The following is an 11,610-nucleotide window of genomic DNA, read 5'->3' on the forward strand; positions in this document are numbered from 1 at the left end:
CGTAACATTCCTATCCCAGCAGTTAAATTAAAAACACGGAACTTTACTTTAAAATAACAATTAAAAAACCAACAAAAGAACTTGAGTTTACAACGAACATAATAACACAATAGATTTCAAAATTACTTTCGTAGCAAAATTAATTTGCTTTAATAAGTGATATTCCGTAATAAGCAGAATTCCCTTAACAAGGGTTTCCGGCATTAAACATTCGCAACTAATGCTTTCCTGTCTGGTCTGGTTTAAACCATTGAAAATTCAGAATTTCCACTTATGAGAGCCGTGCTCTTCAACCGGGTCTACGGCATTGTTTACTCTCCCCCCACATCCCTACTAACCCCTTTGTTTCAGAAAATCATGGGGGAGAGTAAACAATTCCGGATACTTTTGGTTCCTACTATATTAAGTATGGTTGACAGTATAATGCGCACCACTGTTGCCTATTGCCGAACAAATTTTTTTGCTATGCTTGATTCCTAGCGTATTCATTGTCCTGTGCCATAAAGCAGACGTATCTTCTTGTACAGTGTGATAATACGATGTGATCAATTGATTCTTGTTATACCCAATCCAAAGTCAGATCCAAAGTCACCCACTCAATTTCAAAGTTGGGTGGGTGACGAGGGTTAGGTGGGTTGGTTCGTCAACACTTAAATGGAAGAGCCGATTTTTAGATTGGGTATACAACGAGTCAAGGACGGTTGGCACCCTAGCGGTGTTGTACAAAAGCGCAACAGCCGCTTCTGTCCAAACCTTACTCAACCGATAAAGGAGTGAACAACATTTATAGTGTTACGAATCATCAATCTTTCCCATTGTGTATTCATTCTGGACTCCAGATGTCGTTGTGTTGTGTTTAAGTCTTTCACTGGTTTACCGACCGCTAGAGGGTTTGGAGGACGAGGAGGCAGAGGGGAAGGGCCACCAACCCAGGTGTGGACTATCACTTCATTTCTACATGCCAACATCATATATTCGGAGAAAATTGGAAGATTTGATAACACTAACTTATCAGATAAGAACAGATTAAATATATCCTAAAAAATCCTCCTAAATAAATTTTTTTTGCTTATTTTAGTTTAAATTCATCAGTTAAAAATATTAATTTTAGATTTAACTTACAATTTAAATGCATAGAAACAGTCTTTGACAGAAATGTCAATTTCGAAGGTTACTCCACTTTTGGTTTCTTTTGGTTGCTCAACTTCAGTTTGGTTGAGTCACAATCCTTTCCCTTGAGCAAGAAATTTTATTCATCCTTTCCTGAAATTCTTCCTTAAGCTTAGAATCTGCAATTCTTTTAAGAAAAATTTCCACAAAACTGGGTTGACCATATGTCCAACTTCCCAACTAGGACACAGGACAGGACAGGACACAGAGGGAGTTGAGAGAGATCTGAGAGTTTTGAAAGATCATTCTAAATAAAAATGTTTTAATTATTTTAGCTTTTAAATATTATATTTAGATTTAATGCTTCAGTTACGGCCACGGAGCACAGATTCTTTCTGTGTCTGTGCAGAACATGGAATTGAAATCCGCAATCCACAATGCTTTCCACCAAGTTACGATTGTCGCTGGCAGCTTAGGGTGGGTGGGTGGCTCGACTCACTTTAGGACACAGAGGGAATCTGTGCTCCTTGGCCATAACTGAAGTAGGCGTTTTTTTTAAAACTTACATGATGGAATTCGAGGAAACATTCATCGAAAGAAATGTCCATTCCAAAGGCAACACCATTGTTAGTTTCTTCGGGGTTGTTTAAAATTGCAGTTCTGCCACGAAAGCAAGAAATCACATCCATTTTGTCTCTGAATTCAGCTTTCAGATTGGGGTCAGCCAACCTTTGGCGATAAATTTTCCAGAGTGTAGAGTGGCTGGGACCGTGATCTTCTTCCCAACCAGGATCCGTCAACACCAGAGTAAGAACCTAATGTTATGGGCAGGTTAGGTTGGAATGAATGGAATGAACGAAAGAATAACAACTCACGTCTTTGTATTTTTCCAAATAGTGAATCACGTCACAGTTAAAGCCATGTTGGGGCGATTCCCTCATGCCAATCTCTCTCAGAAGCTCCCGATCCACGTCGCATTGTTGCAATAAAGCACTTCTCCCAGGTAGCCAGTGTCGCGGGTAGCAGGTGTCGTTTTCGCATTTCCGTTATGCACCTCATCTTCCCTATGCCAATTGTGTATAATTATTCCTTACAATTTTTAATAAATCATTACTAATAATCATTATCACCACATCATATTCACCCTCATTAACTATCTGCGATAAGTTGATCATATTAAGCATGGAAAATTTTTTTGGAATTTTGTATTGAGTGGCCAAACCAGTTAACGTCTAAATTACATTACTTCACTTCTGAAAATGTAGAAGCAGTTGGTAAGTATAGAAATGATGATCAAAGCTAAAGCCAATCGTCTAACCCACGGACGCGCATTATCCTCGTCATAATTAAGAAAGAGCAAAACAACAATGAAAATAATAGACAATGCAGATAAGCAGATAATCCATCCATTAATCACGTGACCAAGAAGAAGTAATTCATTCTTATAGTCTTTCATGACTGGAATCAGAGCCCTCAAGATGTCCAATATTTGGGCAGCATTAACACAGTTAATGGAAGTGTTGATGGAAGGGATCTTGTTGGTGAGGAGGTCTTGCTCCCTTTTTTCAGCTTCGCTCAGCATTTTTCTCAGACGTAGAATTTCATTTTGGGCATCCATGGTATCAGTCGAGATGAAGTTGTAAGTGCTTGTCCTACAAAAGAAGAAAAAAATTATTAAGATTTTGTAAATTATTTCATGTGAAGTTTCAATACTTCATCATGGTTCTTTCTACATACCCTTCAGTTTTGGACTTCCCGTAAAAAGTTTTCAGAAGAATTTTGGTCGAATCCAATTGGGCAACAACCTCATCATATTCATTGATCAAATCTTGCTCCTCTGCTGTCAGAGCTCTTTTTCCTTTCTCCTTTACTTTTTTTACAAGTTCGATGTCAGCCTGTAAACAAAGCATTCATTATGTAGACATCACATGTAGACGCAAAACAAAATTACTGGTTATATTACCATCTTCTTAGCCAGCTCATGTGATTTCTGCTCCATAATGAAGTAGAAATTCGTTTCCTTAACTTTGGCCGATTCATTCATTGTCTTCATTTTCATCGAGTTTTCATTCACCATTTTGATTCACTTTGTGGTAATCTAATTCTAATGGTTAATTTTATAAATGGGTTTTGGCAACTATTAAATTTATAGTTGCCGGCGTGTTGTATAACTTACGTGGTGGAACTCGATGAAATATTCATCAAAGGAAATTTCCATGCTAAAGGCCACTCCATTTTCAATTGCCTCAGGGTTGTTAAGAATTGCATTTCTGCCACGGAAGCAAGAAATGACATCCATTTTGTCTCTGTACTCGGCTTTTAGCTTGGGGTCAGCCAACCTTTCACGAAAGATTTTCCATAGTGTAGCCTGGCTGGGACCGTGATCTTCTTCCCAACCAGGCTCCGTCAACACCAGATTGAGGACCTAATTTTATGGGGAGGTTAGGTTGGAATGGATGAAATGGAAAAAAGAATAACAACTTACCTCTTTGTATTTTTCCAAGTTATGTATCACGTCGCAGTTAAAGGCATATTGGGGCGATTTCCTCATGCCACACTCTCTTAAAAGCTCCCGATCAACGTCACATTGTTGCAATAATGCACTTACATTACGTAGTGGCAAGAGATCCCAAGCTTTTTGTCCCTGGATTTTCAGCAACATAAGCAATGATTGCTTCCCATTGTTTCCCATGTTTCCCATTGTTTCCCATGTTCGAATCAATAGAATGGATTTAAAGAATCAAGAAAACTGTGACTGGAAAAACTTTTGAGCTGATTAGCTATAGATTAGGGGGTTCACGAGAATGGAGGAAGAGATTCGAATCGAAAAAAAGACCGCCAGTACAACGTTGCTGAAATATTATTGGCAAATTATCAGAATTTCAATCTGTAATTTTTCTCTTAAACAAGTTGACGGAGTTTTTTTATGATATAGTAATCAAATAAATATTGAATTAAAGATTCATTTACAGGCTAAGGATACTGCAATGCTGCTAGGCTAGCTGTCTGTTAACTCTGTTTACATGTGGTCAGCGCGTGAAGTTGTGAAATTCCGGTCCAAAAATTTTGGATGTAGCTAATGAAGCTACTAAAATATCACTGATTTGCAATGTAGAAGAATTTCTAGCTATTTTTAAACGAGCGAAAGTGAATATGAAAGTAAACCTGTTTATCCACCGATTTTGGATTTGAGTTATGAGGCTCGTAAAGAAAGAAAAATCAAAGCGATAGTTCAGAATATTACAAAATTAGGTAGGCCTACAGTCGAAGAAAAACTAAATGGAGCAGTTGGACATCCTGCGTTGTGCATTCTCCGCAAATGCGAAAATCAAATTTGTGTCCAAGTTGGTCTGTGTCACCTACAGCGTCTTATGGAAAACCAACATGATTCAGGGTTCGACCGCATGTATAAACAGTCATGGGCTATGACTATGACCATTACATCATTCCTTATTTTTTGCTGCATGTTTCCAGTCATGAGCATTGTTTTCAGTATAATCTAGTTTTTTTTTAACTTTAGGTGTCACTGGCCATGGCTGGTTGCCAATGGTAACAGTTTACGGGCCGTCATTGTCGGGGCCCTTACACACCGTGTATAATCTAGTTTTTTAATCGTTTAAACGAAAGATTACAGTAAATTGTATCGTTTGTTTCTTTCTAACAATTGAAAGCTACATAAAAGGCTCTATTGCCCCTCCAAAAAGGAATTCTGGCATCTGCGGCTCTTATTTCCAAACTCCCTCCTGATGCCATAACAAGAGAAGCCGGAGGTATTTTAGCCGAGTTACGGAAATCTGAGTAGTCCATGCGCGATCGCCTTTCATATTGCAATTGTGGCGCAAATATGGCCAGGAAACGGCCAACAAGCTTGCACGAAGAAAGGTTGGCGAATATTTTGATAGCGAACTGTAAAAAATTTTGGAAGAACGGGAAAAGAAAATGAATCTTGAGAAGCGTGAAAGAGAAAGAGACAGGGAGAAATTCGGCAATCGATCAAAACACTCGTCATATCGCGGTGATTTCATACCGGATACATCAGATCACGGATTCTATCAGGCTGGCGGATAGGGTGGTTTCCCACACAGCAGCCGAGGCGGAAGTTTCAGAGGTGGATAACGACCCGAACCCGAACCAAAATATCATCTCTATGGCGAACCGGTTCATTTTTTCAAACAATGTCCAACAAAAAAGTAACCCTTACGATGCCAATATTACTGAACCATACAAAGAATAAAATGTGTTTTATATGAGACTCATAAGGAATTTAAAATTTTTTATTTCAATCAACTACTATAGGGATCAGGTAAACCTTGATAATATTGGTACTGCACTAGAAGTTGCTGAGTTAGATAGACTGAGGACGGAAAAAGTGGTGTTCAACAGGAAAACGATATTATGACAAAATATTATCCTGTCTCGATTCATTCGGAAGCCGTCAGAGAATTTTGGCGAACGGAATAAAATGCTAGCTCATGAGTCATGGGCGTATAACATACATACGTCATTCCATTTTTCGAAAATCCTCCAGTTTACGAAGAGGGCAGCAACAAATCGGCTGCATTGGCGATGTGCAAAAAATTCGACATACCCGGTAAAATCAATAATAGACTTTGTAAGGATTGAACCAGAAGCGTAAATCTATTCATCAAACTCCAGAAAGTTGTGCTCTTCTAGGTCAACCCCGTTGATGCTCTTTCAGGAATGGCAAAGAGAACACGCCAGTCAGGGCTATCCCGATCCTTACTTCCAATCCCTCATCAACAGCGCTCTGCCACTACCTCTACGCTGTTTGGCTTCTAAAGTCTTACGCCAAAGTGTAATTACATTCGACGATGCAGAAAAGGTTCCACCCACTCTATGAACATTCATTCAGCGACATTAATCACATTCCGATGGAAGTTATTGTGTTAGTGTTTGGTTTTTGTTTTACTTTTGATAGTATTCGTCACTGTTCTTTCAGTTGATTTCAATAAATTTCATTTAAAAAAAATATGATTTCACCTGTTCATTTGTTTGATTGTTTACCAAGTACCAAAGTTGATTTTAGTTGTTGGATGGGACGCATCCACGGAATAAAGGTACTGCTATTTTCTGTGAACAAGATTTGTTCAATCCCATAGGCCCGTGAGAATCCTGTCATCGACAATTTAGGTTAGTTGATTTAAATTCCAAATGGCACGAAGTAAATGTATATTACACGGAATGTGACGTCCGTGTTCTAGTGAAGAGTGCAAATCTCCCGCCGATAGAACTATTTCAACTAGAAATTTGTTGAATGTTGGATAGTGAAATGTTCCAAATAAATCAGGTTCAAATTATTTTATTATTTTCCATATACTTTTACTTGACTTTCCGTTGGATTTCTTCATCGGCGTCAAACAAAGTGGCCATGTCTTTCTTCTCATCTCGACAGGCATTCAGATTTTTTTCGAGAGCTGTTTTCGCAACGGCTGTCAAGTTCATCAGATCTGTTGGAGATTGTATATACCCTCGTAAAATAAAGACAGGCAGCATTAGACCATTTAGTGTTAGGCTTTGGAAGGCAAATGAGACATTGGGTTGACACGTACCTGTTGATAATTTAATGTGTGTGTTTACTTGACGTGGAACGTTCTGATGACGACTAGTAACAGAAAAATCCCAATAATGATGAAGAATAGAAGGGGATTATTATTGATGATTTTCAGTGAGCATTGGAGATTACAAGAAAATACGATTTTCAAGTGACCTACGATCTCAAGGCGGCTTACCATCATGTCCAAATCCAGCCGTCACATACCAAATATTTGGGTACTGCTATACCAAAACCAGACGGTGGCACACAGTATTTTGTTTTCTTGTATCTTCCCTTTGAATTGTCTTCTGCGGTCCATTGTCTACCGAGATTTTTAACCGATGAATGTTTATATTCATGAAAAAGGAATCAGACATTCCATTTATCTAGACGACGGTAGAATCATTGCAGAAACGAAATCTGGAGCAAAGGATCAGCGTACATTTGTCTACAAAACTCTGAAGAATTCAGGATGTATTCTTGAAGTGGAGAAATCTTATAAAGAGATACTAATCATTCCAAGGAATACCTCGGTTTCATTATTGACACACACAGCATGACAGTTCGTCTCCAAGAAACCAAATAAATGACGTATAATACAAAAAGTCTTGGAGACGATATCACACGGATCAAATTCGATTCCTGCAAACAATTGGCCGGAATTGGGAAAATAATAGCCACAGAACCAGTGCTAGGGCCAATAGTGATCATGGTAGCAAGGGTCTCTTATGCAGTTGTGGAAAACACGACAGAAAGGATGGAATAAGACGTTTGTAATGAGTCAGGAAGCTCATGATGGTTTGAAGTTTTTCGTCGATAATTGTCCAAAATTTGAAAATTCATTCATTCGATCAGCTGCTACAGAAATTTATGTTCTATCCATAATTGGACCGCCAAGTTCATTCATGAAGTCTAGTTTTGTCACTAATCACGTGTGCATGGACGACGAGAAGACTTGGGCAAGTGATGCGTCAGGATATATGACATGTGCCTATTCCATCAAAGGAGATCATCTTTATTTTCGTGGGACTTTAAAGCAAAGATGAGAGAATGCTATCCGGACACCGAGAAATATTGACAGATTACAAGCAGAGCTACCGATATATATTGGCTCACTGATAGCCAAAACTTTGGTGACTTTTTTAACAAAAGGATCAGGATAAAGTCATATTCAGAAGGAGGTTTTCCAAAATATGATTCGATGCAAGAGGCTCAACATCAGAATAATTCCAATTCATTTGCTACGAAACGAACTCTGAATCAAGATAGCAGACTATGACCCGAAAACCGTTAACACGGACGACTTGCAGGTCGACGAAGAAACTTTACAAAGGAACAATGACAAATACAACTTCACAATCGATTTATTCGCTTCCAATCGTAATTCAAAATGCAAAAAATTCTACTCCAATTTCTATTGCCCTAATACATCAGGTATCGACGCTTTTACGCATTCTTGGGACGAAGAAGTCGCTTGGATCTGCCTACCCGCTCAAGAGATCACCAGGATTATTAGGAAATTTAAGATCTCGAGAATGACTGGGGTATTATTCGTACCTAAATGACAGATTATTGCTTAGAAATTTTTGACGACAGAAGCCGTCTTTCGTGGCCGTTTAATTTTGAATAAACCAGCAGTAGGCCTTTCATAATCCACGCTCTCCATTCTCTGGGCGATCGAAATTTGATTTCCTTCAGCTACATTTTGACTCACGTCTACAGTGTTAAATTCTGTTCGATAATCAAATATCAAAAAATGGGGAAACAGTTTTTGGGCAATGTTTGTTTAATTTTATTGCACAAACAAAAGGAGATCCACATCAGACGATGTTTTTATCATTTGAATTTTTCTGTAACAACTCTGATATTGATAAACGACTTGAAATCGAAATATCCACATATTGTGCGGGAATCACATTGGATGGCCAGAATCCAAGAGGTTTGAGTTGTTTTACGGTTTTCCCATGAGCTGCTGCTGCTGTCACTCCATCTCTTTTTCAGGAATGTTCACCATAAAGTTTTCCATCATATCCCAAGGAGTCAATTAGTTTCTTTATATCAGAGGCTCCACTGAAAGGTACCGATCTGTCTGGATCAGATTCATTTTTAGGAGAATATAATGAGACAAGATTGCCTATACAGGATGTTCCTAAGGGGGGATCAAAGTAGAGGTGGTGTCATCATTTTCTATGCTGGTTGTTAAAGAAAAGGGATTTATCGGGGAGGATTTTGCGATGAAGCCTTCAGATCCAGGATCTTGACTTGACTTGACTTGACGACGAGATAGACTATTGTAGTGGGCGGCTTCATTCAGATGCGGATGGCCTGTTGCGAGCTCAAACGAGTTGTTCTGAGGAAGAGGAGAAGATCAAATTCTTAAATAATTTTCCTGTGGATTCAGATTCAAAGATGGGGAACATTGGTTTAGCTCAACGGCAATCTGCGTGGTAAGGATACATTTTTAATCAAATGTAAGACAAAGCGCCCTCTCCCCAAATTTGAAAATTGATTCAACCGTATAAGCTTAGAGAAAGGTGTTCTTTACCGTCGTTGAATTTGACGTCGGGAATCAACTCTGCCTACCCAAAAAAATCGTCGACCAAGTTTTTTTTGGCGTGCCATATTGACTTTATACCACCAAGCACCTGGGAGTAATGCGCAGAGCGTACAACATTCAACAGCGGTACTACTGACAGGAAATGGACGTTACATTGTTCGTTTTGTGCTTTCTTGCGTGGATTGCCAAACAAAAAAAGCTCGAGAAGATGACCTCTTGCGTCCAATACAGGTTAGACTGCCATTTGAGAAAGTGGGGATCGATTTTATTGTTCTTTTTTGTCCTTACCAGTGCCGGAAATAGGTATTCAATAGTAGTCATCGACTATTTGACAAATTGGCCATTTGCAATTGCCCTTTGCCCTCGATGAAATAAATTGCCCTTCGATGTCCTCACCCAGGTAGCACAGCCCATCTCCTGGATGTCCATTGGATATCTGAACATCTGATTTCCGTCCATGTCCCAATGGACGTAATCTAGACGTTGCTCTGAGATATCTCTTGGAACGACCATTCATGGATGTCCTATGGACGTAAATCTAAGATGAAAAGGGGATAAGAAACTGCATTATAAAATAACATCCTATGGATATCGTCTGGATATATATTGCGATCACTAATTGTTTTCAGTGTGTAAGCAATCTTGTGCACTATAAAGTAGTCTATCAAAACTTAATATCGAATCATACAACCAATGTGGCGTGCTGGTATCGCACTCGATTGCCACCAAAAAAGTCCGGGTTCGATTCCCGAGAAATGCAAAACTTCTGTAAATGAATAATTGCTATGAATGATGAATGATACCAATATCAATTAATAAAACGAAAGAAACTTGAAACGAAACTTAGTAAATACAAATAAGAAATTAAATTGAACCATGCTTTTGAGAAATTCAAAATTAGTTGTCTTCAGACGTCTAAGTAACGTCCAGTCTACATCCAGTTGGATATCCAAAAAGATGTCTCACGGATATCTCATTTTGATGTCATACGTAGCGACATTTGGATTATCGCTGGATGTCCAAGGGACATAACACTGGACGTCGAGTTCGTCTATCAATCCATCTCCTGGATATCCAAGGGATATATCTGTGCTACTTGGGCAAAAGAAATCGTTGCAAAAATTCTTTATGCAAAATGTGGTCCTTTAACAGTGAGGGCCCGTTTACTTCATCTCCAATCGGGGAACGTGCTTGGCGGCATCCTTCGCTAAAGTGCTACAGTTGCTTATCATCCCCAGTGCAACGGGTTGATCAAGCGCTATTACAACACCTTTGCGCAGATGATGTCTATGTCGTTGATTTTTTTCTATAATGATAAGGATGGCTTTAGAAGATTTCGTTATTTTTGCGTGTTATACGAGTCTTCAAGAGTCAACAAGGATCAGTTCATTCTTTCTTTTATACGGGCTACCATTCGGCGTCGCGTTGGGAAACATCCAGAGAAGGATTTTGTCAGCCCATGCGAAGCACATCTAGCGGAAAGATCAGGCTTGAATGGATATATACTTGTAAATAAATATCCTTGGTGGAAATCTCCCCGTTAGATATGCTGTGTACCGGCTGGGTCAAAAGAAGGGGATGGGGGAGAAGTTACACAAAGAGGAGTATAACTCGAATGCCGGCCTAGAAGTTAAGTAGATTTTTGTACAAAACTTGCTTGTCTATCTGACTTTCGCCTGCTATGTTCGCAAAAATTAGGAACAGCCAAAAAAAATGGCGGAGTATCCGTTTTAGAATGAGAGGGGTTAAATCGAACCTAAACATTTTAAACTCATCCAAATAATCATATTAAAAAATGCGACTGAAACCAGCGTGGCGAGTTCTATCTACTCGTATATTTTTTAACAAATTTTTTTTACAGCCTTTAACCTTATTACCTGAAATTTTTGCAATTGCAGTTGATTACAATATCATAGTAAAAAATCGAAAACACCTAATTTTTCAACGACCATATGAAAAATCAATAAAATCAATAATCAGCAATACTAAGTTCCTTTAAAAACAAAGGAAGAAATTATTCAATTCACTTATCGTATGACGCAAAAAAATTTTCGAAAAAAATGCTCCATCATAATTAGAAATATTCCATCGAACAGGCATATCTCGTAGCAGTTTGTGGCTTATTGCTAGATTATATTTGTGTATTTTATAGTTCTTGACGGGATTTATAACGTCTCCAATTGGTCTTCAATTCAAGTCTTCAATAAGTTCTTAGCAGAACGCATTTTCACAAGAGTTGGAGCTATTTCATCTCAATCCATACCTCTCAATTAACCTTACAAATTATACAGGATGTTCCTAAGCATTTCAAGTAGTTCAATGTGAGTTGGACAGGACAACGCCTGGTAATTGGATTCAATACAACTACTTGTTCAGCCCCTTCGTTGTA

Source organism: Daphnia pulicaria, chromosome 7, assembly GCF_021234035.1.
Source record: "Daphnia pulicaria isolate SC F1-1A chromosome 7, SC_F0-13Bv2, whole genome shotgun sequence".
NCBI classification, from domain to species: domain Eukaryota; kingdom Metazoa; phylum Arthropoda; class Branchiopoda; order Diplostraca; family Daphniidae; genus Daphnia; species Daphnia pulicaria.